General features: G+C 45.4%; 1 protein-coding gene and 1 pseudogene across 4 annotated transcripts in view; one reads left to right on the forward strand and one right to left on the reverse strand.

The window, feature by feature from the left end:
* SRCAP (Snf2 related CREBBP activator protein) overlaps window positions 1-1596 on the reverse strand; it is a 36131-nt gene extending 34535 nt beyond the window's left edge. For 2 of the 4 annotated variants that reach the window (XM_058710367.1, XM_058710364.1), the window contains exon 1: window positions 1290-1596. The gene's annotated coding sequence lies outside the window, so the exon portion shown is untranslated. Of the gene's footprint in view, window positions 1-999; window positions 1183-1289 lie in introns of those variants that run through there. The other 2 variants (XM_058710368.1, XM_058710366.1) reach the window with 2 other exon arrangements.
* LOC131501597 (uncharacterized) lies at window positions 1068-14378 on the forward strand (annotated as a pseudogene).
* The last annotated feature ends 3652 nt before the right edge of the window (window positions 14379-18030 follow it).

Raw genomic sequence — 18030 nt, forward strand, 5'->3', positions numbered from 1 at the left:
TGCGAAAACAGAACTCCCTAGAGACATAAGATTCTGGCTAGAGGAGGAGCACTGTAGTGAAGCAAAAAAAAAAAAAAAAAAAAGTTTAAAAAGCTTAAGTGTAAAAGGCTACAACCACTGAATAAAAGAGCAAATAACAAAGTAAAACAAACAAAAAACCTGTCACATCCAGAAGCTCAAAAAGACATTGGCTGCCTGGCAGCCTGCTCTCCTTTCCAGTGAGGGTTAAACAGAATCACAGAATCCACCCTTCCTCAGGGCAGAACCCCGTAACTCCTATACCTGCGCCACGAGACACTTCCCCAAACACAAGAACTGCAGCAGGAGACATTAGAGGAGAAATCATAAGAGAGAAAGACCGCTCAGCAAAGAACCATGCCCCGGAAACAGGCAGGGTAAACCCACCAAAGGCCCGGAAGTGTTTCCCCAGTGTTTAAGGAAATTCCTTAACCACGGAGCAGCCTTCGATTCACTCCTTCCTCCACAACAGATTCACAGGACCCGAACTAACCAGAATCCAAGAAGCTTGAACTCTTGACCCCCAGCTTCACTGCTGTCTCCCAACTCCTTCCAACAGACTGACCCGACGTGACCCCTGACCTCTGCCCCAAGTCGCCACTAACCCTAAGATAGCCCCGCCCCCTCCCGGACTCCCACCCCACCCAACGTGCGCGACAGACTGGGGGAGGGGCCCGCGCGTGCGCGACTGGAAGTGGAGAGAGCCGGCTGCGCGCACCGCCCGGGGGCTCCCGCCAGAGCCCAAACCCACGCACGCAAAGGTCGCAGGCTGGAAGTCTCTCATCCCTACCCGTCAGGGAGCCCCCCAACACCAGATCGCGAAAGGCTGACATAAGGGAGGGTTTGTGCCGCCAGGTCCTGGTTACTGACTGGATATGGTGGGCGCGCGCCCCGACTCCTCATCCCACGCCCCCCTTCCTCTTCCCGCGCGCCCCTGGGGAGGGGGGGGTGCCTGGGGTTGGTGGGCGGGCAGGAGCGCACCTGGGTCCGTCCTCTCAGGGCTCGCTCGCTCAGGCACGCGTGCGCAGACGGGCGTGAGGGGAGAGGAGATGCGCCCGGGCCCAGTGCTGGCCGGCCTGGCCCCCCTCAGCCTGTCTCTATGGGCGCGCGCCGACAGCCTCGCGCACCGGCCCCGGGGCCCCGGCCGAAGGTGCGCGCGCAGCACCCCGGGAAGGTGGGAGGAGAGGCGGTGGCGGAAAGATGCGCGCGCAGTCACCCGTCAGGGGAGGGGGAGCTGTGGGGCGTCCGCCATCTTGTCTCCCTCTCCTTACCTGCGTCCTCGGGGGCGTGCGCACCACCCCCCCTCCCGCCGAGGAGGGGGGAGGGCCCCCTCTTGGCCGCCGCCTTCGCGGCCTTTAAATTCCCCTGGGGCTCGCGGCTACTGCCGCCGCCTTGCTTCCACTGCCTCCTCTCACGGCACAGAGATGCGGACGGTGGGTGGGAAAAATGGGAGACGCTACTCTCGGCGAACCGCCGCCGCCGCTTCCGAGGCCCCACCAAAATGGCCGCCGCCGTCTCGGCCGCCACCACCAACACCACCACCACCACCACAGCTCTCTATCGCTACCGCCGGCGCGGCCCGTCCTCTCGCGAGAGGCAGTAACTGGACGTTGGGGAACGGGAAGGCTCGCGTGCTAGCGTAGGGCGCTGCCCGAGGCGCAAAGCATACTGGGAGTTGTAGTCCGCTTGGAGGCTCCGCGCTTGCCCCGCGGCACAGCGTCTTTATCCTCCACCGGAGAAGGTGCCCGTGGAGCTGCATTGCGGCTGCCAATTCGGACCAGTCCCCCGTTTTTTAATAGATCACCCAGAGAGCTGAAGCAATATGTCAGGTGTTTTCAACAAATTAGCAGTAGAGCTTGGGCCTCTGGATTCCCAAGGCAGTCCACTTTATAGAGAGCTGCTTCGTTTTGCGCAAGGGTGGTATCCCCAATAGCTCCCAAGCAACTATATGCCATTTGTTGGCCAACTTTCTAGGTTAAGAACTCCTTTGAGATACCCTCACCCCAGGAAAGAATAATAACAGCTACCTTCTGTTGAGACCACTTTGTGCACTAATTCTCTTTTAATCCCAACAATGCTCCATTTTACAAATGAATTAAGGCTCCTAGATTAACCAGTGACAGAGCCCAAAGCCAGGGTTCACAGCCACACAGCCTAAATCGCAAGGACACACACACACACAATTTGCCACCTAAAGCCCACCCTAAGAGTCAGGTTAGGAAGCCCTGAAAAAGTTCTTCAGCTCCTCTTCGTCCACCCGGTTTAGCTCTTAACCCATTTTACTCAAAGAGTTGATCGAATCTGTGTCACTGATTTGGACCCATATTTTTCTTACAGCAATGATCAGGGGTTGAAAACTCAAAAACCTGTACACCTGAAACAAACATAACATTCTATGTTAATTGTACTTCAATAAAAAAAAATTTTTTTTAAAGAAAGTTCAAAAACCTTAAAGAGCCGGCACATCATGTAAATAAAGTGAAGAGGGTCAGGTGAGGAATATGAGGAACTGGAGACCACATGCTCTGTCCAGAGAGAACAGCCGCTGTTCAAACGACTGTTCCAGTCACCCTGCAGAAATGGGGGCCAAAATTTGACTCTTAGAGTCAAATTCAGCCACAGGCTGCCAGTTTACCACCTCTGGCCTACGCTGAAGTCTCAAGACATATGGAAGCATCCAGGACAGATAATTTGATTGAAAAAGTGGATGAATGTCCATCCACTTAGGTCCAGTTCAAAGTCTTTTTTTTTTTCACACCAAGTTTACAAATTTCTGAGATCCCGTCATAGAACCACACTGAGCTACCAAGAGCTCTCACATCTCTTCCCATAGGAGATTTATGGGAAGAGCCTTCCCATAAATGTTCTCATCCTTTTCCAGCTATTCTTCCTCCAGAATTCAGCTCAAGGGCCACAAGCCCCAGGTGATCTGCTCTGACCACCCCTAGGCTGGTTTAATACTCCTCCCATAGCTTCCTGGGTTTCATAGAGTACTAATTGATTGCATTGTATCTGGATTCATGGTCTGTCCACGCCACCCCAAAAAGTATTATTAACCCCTTGAGGATAGGAACATGGTTTATACATGTAAATTCACTATGCTACTCTCAGAAAGATTATTCAGGAAATTTATTAGTGTGAATTACTTGTATTATAATACTTGATTAAAAACAAAATAACTGGTATTGGATTCATGAGCACAAACTGAAAATAAACCTCAAATCTCTTCTATTTCCATGACTATCATCCTGGGCCAGCCATCATCATCTCTTGCTTGGATTACCCATGAGCTTCCCACATCCACTCCTGTCTCCCTTTACTTCATTCTCTGCATGGCAACCAGAGTGACCATAATGTATAAATCAGATCATATTGCTGTCACGCTTAAGATCCCCAAATGGCATCTTAGCTCACTTAAATGAAAGCCCAAATTATGTGTCGTGACAAAATCTCCATAGGGCTGACATTATGAAGAATCTAGGCACAAGAGTATACACATGCGATTCCATTTATATGAAGTTCAAGCAGGCAAAAGTAACTGATGTTGCTAAAAATAAAATATAACCATTGAGAGAGAGACGGATTTTAATTGGGAAGAGCCACAGCTCTCTAGGGGGATACTAGGAATGTGTGTCCTGAGTTGGTAAACTATGGTCCAAAGAGCAAGTCCTGTCTAGCACTTGTTTTTGTACAGCCCGCAAACTAAGAATGCTAACAAGTCTAAATCACAAGTCTAAGAATGGTTTTTACATTTGAAAATGGTTGAGGAAAAACCAAAAGAAAACTCCTTTTGTGACACATGAAAATATACATCATTCAAATTTCAGTGTCCACAACTAAGGGTTTATCAGAACCCCACCATACCCATTCATTTACATGGCATCTATAGCTGCTTTCCTGCTACAGTACCAGAGCTGAGTAGTTGCAACAGAGGCCACAGGCCCACAAAGTCAACAATTTTCTATCTGGTACTTTACAAAAAAAGTCTGCTGACCATTATTCCACATCTTAATGTGGATGAGGTCATTTCCATGGGTATATATACAGGTGTAAACATTCACTGAGCTGCGCACTTATTGTATACTTTATATACCTCAAAGCATGTATTTTGTACTTAAATTTTAAAAATAAATAACCCTACAAGATAGGACCCCTGCCTACTTTTTTTAAAAAAACCTCATTTACCCCTTGTTTGCTATACTGTAGCCATCATGTCCTGCTCCAAAATATCCAACAATTTCTGCTTCCAGAGCCTTCATCTTTATTGTTCCCTCTGACATTTTTTCTCATGGCTAGCTCTCCCTTTTCATGATGGTCTTAGTTCAAATGTTGCCTCCTCAGAGAAGTTCCTGACATTAAATAGCCCTTTGACTGCCAGTCACTCCGTATTACACGCTTTCTTTACAACACTTACTTGCAATTACTGATTTATTTGTATCCTTGTTTATTGTCTTCCCCTCCCCCCAAAAGGTAAGCTCCCTGAGAGCAGGGGCATTGTCACAGGTTTATAGTACTCTAGATAAATTACTGAATGATGAAAAATATTTCAGACAATCCTGTGAAAAGGAGATTGTTCCATTTGCCAAATGAAATCTTGGTTGAATGAAAAGTGAACGATGAAGACTCAATATTGTCAAGATGTCAGTTCTTCCCAACTTGATTTATAGATTTGGTGCAATCCCAATCAAAATCCCAGCAAGTTATTTTGTGAATATCAACAAACTGATTCTAAAGTTTATATCAGAAGGCAAAAGACCCAGAATAGCCAAGATATTATTGAAGGAGAACAAAGTTGGAAGACTGATACTACCTGACTTCAAGACTTACTATAAAGCTGCAGTAATCAAGATAGAGTGATATTAGCAAAAGAATAGATCACTAGAACAGAATAGAGAGCCCAGTTATAGACCCATATTGATATGGTCAACTGATCTGGACAAAGGAACAAAGAATACAATGGAGCAAAAATACTCTGTCCAGGGTGCCTGGGTGGCTCAGTTGGTTGAACATCCAACTCTTGATTTCAGCTCAGGTCACGATCCCGGGGTCCTGGGATCAAGTCCCACATCAGGCTCCATGCTGAACATGGAGCCTTCTTGGGATTCTCTCTCTCCCCCTGCCCCTCTCTCCTGCTTTCACTCTCTCTCTCTCTCTCTCTCAAATTAAAAAAAAATTAAATACTCTTTTCAACAAATGGAGCTAGAACAACTGGACATGCACAAGCAAAAATGTTAGTCTGGATACAGACCTTACATCCCTTCACAAAAATTAACTCAAAATGAATCACAGCTCTAAATGTAAAGAGCAAAACTGTGAAACTCTTAGAAGATAACATAGGAGTGGGGGGCCTGGGTGGCTTAGTTGTTTGAGCGTCTGACATCAGCTCAGGTCGTGATCTCGCAGTCCATGAGTTCAAGCCCCGCATCAGGCTCTGTGCTGACAGCTCAGAGCCTGGAGCCTGCTTCGAATTCTGTCTCTCCCTCTCTCTCTCTGTCCCTCCCCTACTCATGTTCTGTCTCTCTCTCTCTCTCTCTCTCTCTCTCCAAAATAAATAAACATTAAAAAAATTTAGAAGATAACAAAGGAGAAAACCTAGATGACCTTGGCTATGGTATTGACGCCTTTTTAGATACAACACCAAAAGCATGATCCATATAAGAAATAATCATATGGATTTCATTAAAATTAAAAACATATCTGTGAAAGACAAGAAGACGAATAAGAAGACAAGCCACAGACTGGGAGAGAATATTTATAAAAAACATCTGGTAAAAGAATATTCAAAAATATTCCAAGAATTCTTAAAACACAGTAATAAGAAAACACCCTGATTAAAAAATGGGCCAAAGATAGCAAACACCTCACCAAAGAAGACACACAGATGGCAAATAAACATATGAAAAGATGCTCCACATGAGATATTACTACATGTCTATTAGAATGACCAAAATTCAGGACGCTGACAACAGCAAATGCTGAGGAGGATGTGGAGCAGTGGGAACTCTCATTCATTGCTGGCGGGAATAGTGCAGCCACTTTGGAAGATGGCTTGCTGGTTTCTTACAAAAGTAAACATACTCAGGTGCCTGGGTGGCTCAGTCGGTTAAGTGTCCGACTTTGGCTCAGGTCATGATCTCAGGGCTTGTGGGTTCGAGTCCTGTGCTGACAGCTCAAGAGCCTGGAGCCTGCTTCTGATTCTGTCTCTGTCTCTGCCTCTCCCCTGCTCTCTCTCGCTCTCTCTCTCTCTCAAAAATAAAAACACATTAGAAAAAAATTTTTTAACTGTTCAAAAGTAAACATAGTCTTCCCATACAAACCAGCAGTCATGGTCCTTTTTTTATTCCCAAAGGAGTTGAAAAAAAAAAAAAAACACTTCTGTCCACAGAAAAACCTGCACACAAATGTTTATACAGTTTTATTCCAAATACCAGAACTTGGAAGCAACCAAGGTGGCCTTCAGTAGGTGAATGGATAAACAAACTGTGATACATCCAGACAGTGGAATATTATTCAGCACTAAAAAGAAGTGAGCTATTGAGCCATCAAGAAACATGAAGGAAACTTAAATGCATATTATTAAGTGAAAGAAGCCAATATGAAAAGGCTACCTACTGTATCATTCCAACTGTATGACGTTATGGAAAAGGCAAAACTACGGAGACTAACAAGATCGGTGGTTGTCAGGGGTCAGTGAGGGAGGGATGAATAGGAGGACAGAGGGGTTTTAGGGCAGAAAATACTCTCTATGATACCATAATGGTGGATACAAGTCATTGCCCATTTGTCTAAACCCATAAACTGTACAACACCAAGAGTGAACTATAGTGTAAGTCACGGACTTTGGGTGATTATAGTGTGTCAATGTAGGTTCATCAATTATAACAAATGTCCCACCGTCATGGAGGATGTTGACAATGGAGAAAAAGTGCATGTGTTGGGATGGGGAGTATATAGGAAACCTCTGTACCTTCCCCTCAATGCTGTGAACGTAATATTGTCCTAAAAAATTAGTCTTAATTTTTAAAAAGTGAATGAAGCCCATCTTTTCAGACCCTCTTCCCAACACCTTCAGAAGACAGTAGGCCAGGCCAGAGTCTGAATGGGTTGGACCTCGCCTTGTGCTACTAATTCCTTGCTATATCTCCTTAAGCACCTCATTTCTCTGAGCCACATTTTTCTCACATATAAGGTGGAGATGGAGTTGTTGATATAAAATTGCTTTGAAAGCTCTAAAGAACCACCTTAATGCAGGGGTGTATTTTGGACCCATATTTCAGAGTCTGAAACTCATGATCTTCAGTTCAAGTTCAGTTTTCAGATTTATATAATGTTCTGAATGTTAGTAATACGTTAGGCAGAAAAATGAAGACTCCTATTTGCCACAGGCCTCACCATTCCCAATTGTCTTGCACTGAGCAACTTCATGCATTTGTCCTATCTGTCTGGTTCCCGGAGGCAGTTGAATCTGAGACCTCTTGTTCTACACACGAGTGGTAGTGGGTATGCTCTCCTGACCAGCATTTTCTCTGCCCACTGAGTGTCAGGCCCTGTGCCAGGTTAAATGGGAGAGACAGGAGGGAAGATGACAGTCTCTACTCTCAAGAATTTAGTCTCATCGGGGGATGATCTGTGAGCTTGGTAAAAATCAGGGCAGTGTTTCTGATGCCACAAAAGGAGGTGGTCAAAGGTAAGGTTAAATCCAGTGGGTACATGAGATGTCGTTTGAGCCTAGCCTTGAAAAATTTAGGCATACAGGGTGGGCACTTCAGGAAGATGACATAGACGCAACAAGGTTGAGGGTTGGGGGGATAGTGAATATGTGAGCTTATTCTTTTTTATGAGGGAGCAGACTGAGACAGATAAGTCACCTGGAACTAGGTGGCCAAAGGCCCAGCATCCCAGGCTAGGTAGCGGGGGATTAGTTCGGAGGTGACAGGGAGCTACTGAAAGTTGTTGAGGAGGGATTGGCATGATCCAGCCTCCACTAGAGGCTGGAAATAGAGAAGCCAAAGGAATTACCCAGTTGTAATGGGGACTATTGGCCAGGAGGTGGCAGTGGAGATAGAGGGAGAGACTCTGCAGAGGAAGAATTAGTAGAACTTGGCAGACAGTTGATTGCTGATGATCCTTTAAACAGCCATTCTTCTTGCCTTCTGTGAAGCTTTCCCCAGTCTCCTCTACCTCCTACCTCCCTGAATGCTCCCTCTCAGTCTCCCTCACAGGCCACTTCTCCTGGACCCCTCCATCAATTGTAGGCATTCCTCAAGATTGTCCCCCCAATTGCCTTCTTTCATACAACACATCCACAAGGGCAGAGACAGATACCCTGAAGCTAAGGAAGCTTAGCTTCTGGACCCCTTCTTTACAGGTACCCTCCATTGCTAGAAGTATCTGGGGGTTATAGAGCAGTGTAGGTAAAGTGGAGAAGCCAGCTTGCAACCAGAAAGCATTTGCATGTAAGCATTTCTGGTAATTTGCCTAAAGAGATCTCATAAGAAAAAGGCATCTTGTCATGATTTCACTGTGCATTCCAATTATCATCTCTTAAGCCAAGCACCCTCCCTAGCTCAGAACTTGCATTCCCATCTAACTCCTGGATTCCTCCTGGTCTCCCAGGCACCTCAGACTCATACATCCATAACTGAACTCATGAGTTGAACCACAAAATCTGCTCTGAAGCGATGGCACCAGTATCCACCCGGTTACTTAAACTAGAAACGCAGCCATCACCTTCCCTTTCCCTCATGCCCCACATCCAGCCACCAGATGTGTCAGTTACATCTTAATATTTCTCTATTCTAGTTCTCCCCAGCCCCACACCTGATCCTTAGCCCTTGATGACTTAAAAGCAAGGACAGTACCAAGAACTGGCTTTTTGGGACTGCTGGGACTTTCTTTGAAGTAAGCTCTGCAGCTAATGTGGGGCTTGAACTCATGACCCTGAGAACTGGAATTACATGCTCCACCAACTGAGCCAGCCAGGCACCTTGAGACTGCTGGACTTTAGTCCCCCTTCCTCACTACCCTTATCTCCACTGCCTCCACACTCCATTCTTTGATAGGGACAATTGCCTTTTTCTCAGTCTTCTGTAAAGTGCTATGCAAATGAGGCTTCAAGCTGTCAAGTCCTCTAGCCTCCTGCTCTCTACCAGCCAGACGGCTGGCTGATCCTAACCCTCCTAGCAAGTACAAGTTCTAGAGCTGGGACAATCTACACCAACTTCCTAATCAGTCTCCCTGCAGCCAGTTTCTCCCCCTCCCCAAAGTCCCAGCTTTTGTGGGGGTTTCCATTCCAGTATGGGTGAATCCAGAACCAGCATAAGACAGTATGAGAGAATGTCAGGGCTTATGACGTAATAAATCAGGTGCAGAGAGACAGAGATGGGGGGGGGGGCAGCAGGAGATGTGCCATTTTAGACAAGGTGATCTCTGGAGGTCATTGAACAGCACCAGCCAGGGAAACTGTGCTAACTGCTTAGCTGACAGTCACTCTCCAACTTTGAGTCCTTTCATGGCTCCCATGAAACCCCTTTCTGAGGCCACCAAAACCCCGCATGGTAGTCCCTGCCAGATCCTCCTCTCTCCCAGCCTCTGCACTCCAGCCACACTGGCCATCCTGCTATATAGGCTCTTCTCCACTCTGGGCTTCCTCACACATGGTTCTCTCTTTCCTCTCCACCCAGTCAGAACTTACAGAGTAACATCACTGCCTCCAGAATCTCTTCCTGGTCCTCAGACTAAATTGTATCTCCTGAAAAATTCTGTGCTTTGTTGCCTCTCAACACTTTAACACTAGGAATAATTACTTGAGTTCCCGGAGACTCATGGTAAGAGAGAGGTCACATATGTCTTGTTAACTTCTGTGTATGAGCCTATACCCATTGTCTGGGAGAGTGACAGGTACATACTAAATATCAATAGATAGAGATTGGTTGATGTTTGCATGTGTGTATGAGAGCAATAACCCATATGTGTTAAATCCACTCAAAAACTATAATAGTGACAAACACTGAACACCAGCCTATGTTCTTACATGATTTAACATAGTTTAATTCTCACAATGATCCAATTGGGGCCCCTGGTTGGCTCAGTCGGTAGAGCATGTGACTCCTGATCTCAGGGACGTGAGTGAAAGCCCCACATTCATTGAATGTGGAGGCTACTTTTAAAAAAAGAAAAGAAAATGGGGCGCCTGGGTGGCGCAGTCGGTTAAGCATCCGACTTCAGCCAGGTCACGATCTCGCGGTCCGTGAGTTCGAGCCCCGCGTCAGGCTCTGGGCTGATGGCTCGGAGCCTGGAGCCTGTTTCCGATTCTGTGTCTCCCTCTCTCTCTGCCCCTCCCCCGTTCATGCTCTGTCTCTCTCTGTCCCAAAAATAAAAATAAAAATAAAAAAAAAAAAAAAGAGAAAAGAAAAGAAAAAAAAGAAGGCAGAGCTTGGCCTGCCCTCACCCTCACAATAACCCAACTAAAGTAGATTATCATCCTTGTTTTACAGATGGTACAAAGAATGGTTAAGTCATTTGTTCCAAGTGACACAGCTGGGAAGCAGCAAACAGACAGGGGCTTGAACCCAGAGAGAGTGACTCACGGGTATCCCCTTAACTGCTGTGCAGGACAGCCTGTCAGATCCAGGTCTGAAAAGTGCCAGGCATCATCCTAGGCACCAGGGAGATAATACTGGAAAAACACACCAGGAAAATGCTCTCAGTTCCAGCTTTTATCAATCTTACATTCCTGGTGAGGGAAAGCAAAGAACAAATACATCAGGCAAGTCAAAGTATAAAATAATGAGCTGTACTGTGTGTTATGAAAAAAAAAAAAAAAAGCAGGTTTGGGGCATGGGAGGTGCTGTTTTAGACAAGGTGGTCTGGCAAGGCCCTCTCTGGTGTGGTGACATCTGAACAGAGAATGCTTTGGGGAAAAAGCATTCTAAGCAGAGGTAAATAAATACAAAGACTCTGAGGCCAGCCCAGCTTATCCTAACAGGAAACAACCAGGAGGCCCAGGGGGCTGCAGGGGACGGGGGAACAGTTGGCAGTGAGGTCTGAGTGAAGGGTCAGGCCTGCATTTGGCGGGGGCTTTGAAGGCCAAGCTAAGGAGTTCACATGGAATTCTGAGTGTAGCAGGACGGCTTTGAGCAGAGGCCATGTTGAGAATGGACGTAGGGGTGAGATCTGGAGGCGACTGCTGCAGTTTAGGTGGGAGTAGAACGGGAACCTGGGGGTAGGGTTGCCAGATTTAGCAAACAGCTCTTCCGGGGGGACCTCTGAGAGGAGCTTCCGGAAGGCAGCTGTAAAGTGGCTGAGGTCCCAGGAGGCTAGGAGAGGGTGGGGAGCTGCTAGAACACGTCTCTTCTCTCTGAGAGGACTGGGACCTCTTGAGAACACAGCCAACGCTGTGCAGGGACTTTACATGTTGAATCTTAAGCAAACACCCCAACTGAAAACATCCCAACCCTCAAAGAAGGAAACTAAAATTGTGGCACTCAGTTCTAGAAAGGGTGTGGGAAGACAGGCGATCACATGCTGCTGCAGGGGGAGTGTACATGTACGCATCTTTTTTTTTTTTTTTTGAGTTTTAAAAGATTGTTTCTTAAAAAGAAAAAAATTGTAAATTTAATATATATCTTTTGCCCCAGAAATCCCATGTTAGAAACTCACTCTAGGGAATGAGTCAGTAAGATGAGCAAATATGCATGTACAAAGATGTTCATCACAGCATTATTTAGAAACGGAAAAAAATGGATAGGACATGAGACTTTTTCAAATTTTATTTTAACTAGGCTCCACGCCAACAAGGGTCTTGAACTCACCTCACGACCCTGAGATTAAGAGTCCTATGCTGTATTTACTAACCCAGCCTGGCGCCCCTGGGCATGACATAAAAGTTTAACAACAGAAAAAATGATCAAAGAAGCAGCAGTTGGGAGGCAAGGAAACTCAGGTGGCCAGTAAATATGTCGAAAAGACGGTTACCCTCATGATAAACAGGGAAATCTGAAAGTGATCACAATAATTTCTCAGAGCAAAGAGAACTTTGCCTGTATCTGTCAAGTTGCATTTATTCTGACAATTCTGCACTTCAACAATGCATCTTAGCATCCAGATTATAGTCTCTAAAAGGAATAAGGGCTAGTTGCAGAAAAGGCCGAGTCTGTGACTAACGCTGAAAGGTACAAGGTGAGTCTATAATATCTTCTGGAGGCAAGAATTTTTCAAAGATTAATGAAGTCTTTTTGGAAAGACACAAGACCCTTCACTAAAAGGACAAAAGGAGACTATTGAGCTGAGGTCAATACTGGGCTTGGTCCATTGAAGTATTCACAAAAGAGTGAACATCAAGTACTTTATTCTAAAAAAGGTGTCAGAATGGGGCACCTGGGTGGCTCTGTCGGTTGAGCATCCCACTCTTGATTTCTGTTCCAGTCGTGATACTGGGTCAAGGGATTGAGCCCAACACACAGCTGACTGTGGAGCCTCCTTAGGATTCTCTCTCTCTCTCTCTCTCTCTCTCTCTCCTTCTGCCCCTCCCCTCTCTGTAAAATAAAAAATAAAAATAAATTTTAAAGGTGTTAGAATAAAATAAATTCTGTGGTGCCTGGCTGGCTAAGTCAGTGGAGCATGTGGCTCTTGATCTCTTGGTTGTGAGTTCAAGTCCCACATATGGTGTAGAGATTACTTATAAAAATAAAAACAAATTGTTTAATTTTTAAAAGAATAAAATACATTATATTTTGTTGTCTTGTTAATTTAAAAAAAGGAAGTAAAAAATAACAGAATTCATGTTTGTTAATTCTAGGAGAAAAGTACACAGGTGTTCATTGTGCTTTTCTTATTTTTTTAAACTTAATTTTTGAGCACCTAGGTGGCTCAGTTGGTTAAGCATCCAATTACAGCTCAGGTCATGATCTCACGCTCCTGAGTTGGAGCCCACCGCCGGCCCTGTGCTGACAGCTCTGGAGCCTAGAGCCTGCTTCAGATTCTGTGTCTCCCTCTCTCTCTGCCCCTCCCCCACTCACTGTCTGTCTGTCTTTCTCTCAAAAATAAACATTAAAAACATTAAAAATTTTGGGGGGCGCCTGGGTGGCTCAGGTCATGATCGCGCGGTCCGTGAGGTCGAGCCCCGCGACGGGCCCTGTGCTGACAGCTCAGAGCCTGGAGCCTGTTTCAGATTCTGTGTCTCCCTCTCTCTGACCCTCCCCCATTCATGCTCTGTCTCTCTCTGTCTCAAAAATAAATAAACGTTAAAAAAAATTTAAAAAAAACATTAAAAATGTTTTAAAAAGACAATTGGGGAAGGGGGTGCTGGGTGGCGCAGTCAGTTGAGAGTCCATCTTAGCTCAGGTCATGATCTTGTGGTCTGTAGGCTCCAGCCCTGCATTGGGCACTGTGGTGGCTGTGCAGAGCCTGCGTGGGATTCTCTCTCTCTCTCTCTCTCTCTCTCTCTCCCCCTGCCCCTCCCCTGTTGCACTCTCTCGCACTCTCTCTCTCAAAGTAAATAAACTTTAAAAATATTGTAGTTTTTTTTGTTTTGAGAGAGAGAGAGAGCTCACGAGCAGTGGGGGTAGGCAGAGAGAGAGAGAAAGGGAGAGACAGAATCCTAAGCAGGCTCCACACTCAGCACGGAACCTGTTGCAGGGCTCGATCCCTCCACCCTGAGCAGTGCACCACCCAGGCGCCCCTAAACTTAAAAACAATTTCTAACAGTTCGAGTCTGCGCCACCGCCGCCGCGTGGAAGAGCCGGGACCCTCCACCTCACCTCCCGCGCAGTGCCGTCGGAGAAGACCTTCAAGCAGCGCAGCACCTTCCAACAAAGAGTACACGTTCGACTTACCCGAGAGCCGCATCTTACGAACATCCGGGTGATAATAGACCCGATTCAAGGGTGAGAAGCAACTTCCTGTACTGGACAGAACCAAGTTCCTTGTACGTGATCACGTCAACCTACGTGAGCTCCTCAAGATCATTAGGAGGCTTTTATAGCTCAACGCTCATCAGGCGTTCTTCCTGTTAGTGAATGGACACAGCACGGTGAGTGTGTCCACGCCGATTTCTGAAGTATGTGAAGGTGAGAAACGAACATGGGTTTCTGTATATGGTATACACCTCTCAGGAGACATTTGGAATCAAAGTGTCTGTGTGCAAGACTAGAAAAATGCATCTGTTCTGGAAATTTTTTAAGCCCTTACCAAGGGGGGAAAAAGTATATTACCAACTGAGATTGATCCCTTCATCCAATCACAGATCATCAAAAACAGTAGTGTTCCTGCCTAGGAGTTGTAGGAAGTTGTTTTGTGCAGCAAGCAGAAAAATGGAACTCCAAATGAGCACATTGAGCTTTGGAAAAACTATTATTTAACCGAGGCTGTTTTGTTTTCAAATTTAGAAGTTTTTTTTTTAATTTTTTTCTACATTTATTTATTTTTGAGAAACAGAGAGAGACAGCATGAGCAGGAGAGGGGCAGAGAGAGACGGAGACACAGAATCAGAATCAGAAGCGGGCTCCGAGCTGTCAGCACAGAGCCCGACGCGGGGCTCGAACCCACGGACCGTGAGATCATGACCTAAGCCGAAGTCAGACGCTTAACCGACTGAGCCACCCAGGCGCCCCAGAAGTTTAAAAATAAAATACTTTGCATTCTAAGTTAAAAAATTTTTTAGGGGCGTCTGGGCGGCTCAGTCGGTTGAGCATCCGACTTCGGCTCAGGTCGTGATCTCGCAGTCCGTGAGTTTGAGCCCCATGTGGGGCTCTGTGCTGACAGCTCAGAGCCTGGAGCCTGTTTCAGATTCTGTGTCTCCCTCTCTCTGACCCTCCCCCATTCATGCTCTGTCTCCCTCTGTCTCAAAAATAAATAAAGGTTAAAAAAAATTTTTTTTTAATTTTTTTAAATGTTTATTTATTTATTTATTTATTTTGAGAGCGAGAGAGAGAGCACGTGCAAGCAGGGAAGGAGCGGGGCGGAGAGAATCCCAAGCAGGTTTCCTGCTGTCAGCACAGAGCTCCACACAGGGCTCTATCCCATGAACTGTGAGATCATGACCTGAGTGGAAATCAAGAGTCAACCACTCAACAGACCAAGCCACCTAGGTGCCCCAAAAACAATTTTAAAATGTTTCTAGAGGCACCTGGGTGGCACAGTCGTTTAAGCATTTGACTCTTGAGTTTGGCTCGTGATCTCATGGTTGTGAGATTGAACCCTGAGTCGGGTGCCACAATGAGCATGGAGTCTGCTTAAGATTCCCTCCCTCTCTCTCTCTCTCTCTGTCTCTCCCTCTGCCCCTCTCCCTCCCTCGAGCTCTCTCAAATAAATAAATAAATAAATAAATAGATTTTCTGGTGAAGAGGTAACATAAATGTTTGCTTTATAATTATTACTCTTTTTTAAAAATACATGTATTTTATACATTCTTCTAATGTGTGTTACACTTTACAATTAAAAAGTTTACAAAACGTCAAAAACAAGGGATCGAATGATTAAATTATGGGATGGTTGTTATGATGGCATAATGCGTAGTCATTACAATGAGGTACTGACATGGAACATATTGAAAACAGCAGGGCACCGAGTTGTGTGGGGTTTTTTTTAATGTTTATTTTTGAGAGAGAGAAAAAGAGACAGAGACAGAGCATAAGGGGTGAGGGGCAGAGAGAGAAGGAGACACAGAATCTGAAGCAGGCTCCAGGCTCTGAGCTGTCAGGACAGGGCCCGACACAGGGCTCGAACTCACAAACTGTGAGATCATGACCTGAGCCAAAGTCAGACACCTAACCCCACTGAGCCACCCAGGAGCCTCCTGAGTAGTATATTTTGTAGGATTCCAGTTTATAAATTGAGAGGATGAATATGTTTCTATAGGCAAAGAAGAAAAGAAGAAAGCATGTGCACTAGTATATTGACTGGGGGTATCTCTGAGTGGTAGGATTTAGAGATAATTTCAGATTTTTGTATGCTTGTCTGAAGTTTTAAAACAATTGTGATCACATACATGCATCATTATTATGAAAGCAATGCACTATAAATATCCCAAGCCACCTCATTGCAATCTCCCCCACACTTAAATACTCTGAACAGAGTTTAATGGCTATCCTCATAGACTGGTTTTTCAGACCTCACACACACACACACACACACACACACACGTTCTGTTTTCTTCCTTTTTTTAAACAAAAATGAGATAATACTGTACATATTGTCCTACAACTTGCATTTCTTATTTAGCAACACAGTTATAGAGATATTTTCTTTGTGAATCACACTTGTCTAATCAGAAAAATGTACAATTATTTCTGGTTTTGGAAATAAATGATATTGTAGAGGTAAACTGTGGACATGGTAAAATGTAAAAAAAAAAACTAACAACATAGATGATTCCATTTTTTTAAATGTTTTATTTATTTTTAAGAGAGAGGGTTCGAGTGGGGGAGGGGCAGAGAGAGAGAGAGAGAGAGAGAGAGAGACAGAGGATCAGAAGCAGGCTCTGCACTGACAGCAGCGAGCCTGATGCGGGGCTCAAACTTACAAACCATGAGATAATGACCTGAGCTAAAGTCGATGCTCAACTGAATGAGCCACCCAGGTATCCCCTAGATGATTCATTTTGAAAAAATATATATATATATATATATACACGTGTATATAAATACACACACAAGCAGACAAAAATTTTTTTTTCAACATTTTTTATTTATTTTTGGGACAGAGAGAGACAGAGCATGAACGGGGGGAGGGGCAGAGAGAGAGGGAGACACAGAATCGGAAACAGGCTCCAGGCTCCGAGCCATCAGCCCAGAGCCTGACGCGGGGCTCGAACTCACGGACCGCGAGATCGTGACCTGGCTGAAGTCGGACGCTTAACCGACTGCGCCACCCAGGCGCCCCAAGCAGACAAAAATTTTAATTTTTTTTTTTTCAACGTTTTTTTATTTATTTTTGGGACAGAGAGAGACAGAGCATGAACGGGGGAGGGGCAGAGAGAGAGGGAGACACAGAATCGGAAACAGGCTCCAGGCTCCGAGCCATCAGCCCAGAGCCCGACGCGGGGCTCGAACTCACGGACCGCGAGATCGTGACCTGGCTGAAGTCGGACGCTTAACCGACTGCGCCACCCAGGCGCCCCAAGCAGACAAAAATTTTAATTTTTTTTTTTTCAACGTTTTTTTATTTATTTTTGGGACAGAGAGAGACAGAGCATGAACGGGGGAGGGGCAGAGAGAGAGGGAGACACAGAATCGGAAACAGGCTCCAGGCTCCGAGCCATCAGCCCAGAGCCTGACGCGGGGCTCGAACTCACAGACCGCGAGATCGTGACCTGGCTGAAGTCGGACGCTTAACCGACTGCGCCACCCAGGCGCCCCGCAGACAAAAATTTTAAAAGATTATACCCCAAACTGTTAAATGTGACATCTTGTTGAGGATAAGAAAGCAAAAACTCATCTTTTCTTCCTCATATGCTTCTGTATTTTCTTTAAATTTTTTTTTCCTTAACAAAACAATTGCTTCTCTTTACTCTTCTTCTTCTTCTTCTTCTTCTTCTTCTTCTTTAAAGATTTTAAGTAATCTCTACACCCAACATGGGGCTTGAACTCACAGCCCCAAGACCAAGATCAGGTCACATGCTCCACTGACTGAGCCAGCCAGGTGTACCACATTGCTTCTTTATAATTTATGAACTAGCCCCAGCTTTACTGAGATATAATTGACATATAATATTTTGTTTTGAACTTCTAAATTAGATTTTTTAAGTTTATTTGTTTAGAGAGAGAGAGAGAGGGAGCATGTACGCATGAGCAGGGGAGGGGCAGAGAGAGGGAGAGAGATAGAATCCGGAGCAGGCTCCACACTGTCAGGACAGAATCCGACTTGGGGCTGGAACTCACGAACTGTGAGATCATGACCTGAGCCGAAACAAAGAGCTGGACGCTTAACCAACTGAGCCACCCAGGCGCCCCTAAATTTTTTTTATTGTAGCAGTAATAAGTGTATGCTCTTCATAAAAAATAAAATCCAGTA

This window comes from Neofelis nebulosa, chromosome 18 (genome assembly GCF_028018385.1).
Source record: "Neofelis nebulosa isolate mNeoNeb1 chromosome 18, mNeoNeb1.pri, whole genome shotgun sequence".
NCBI lineage: Eukaryota > Metazoa > Chordata > Mammalia > Carnivora > Felidae > Neofelis > Neofelis nebulosa.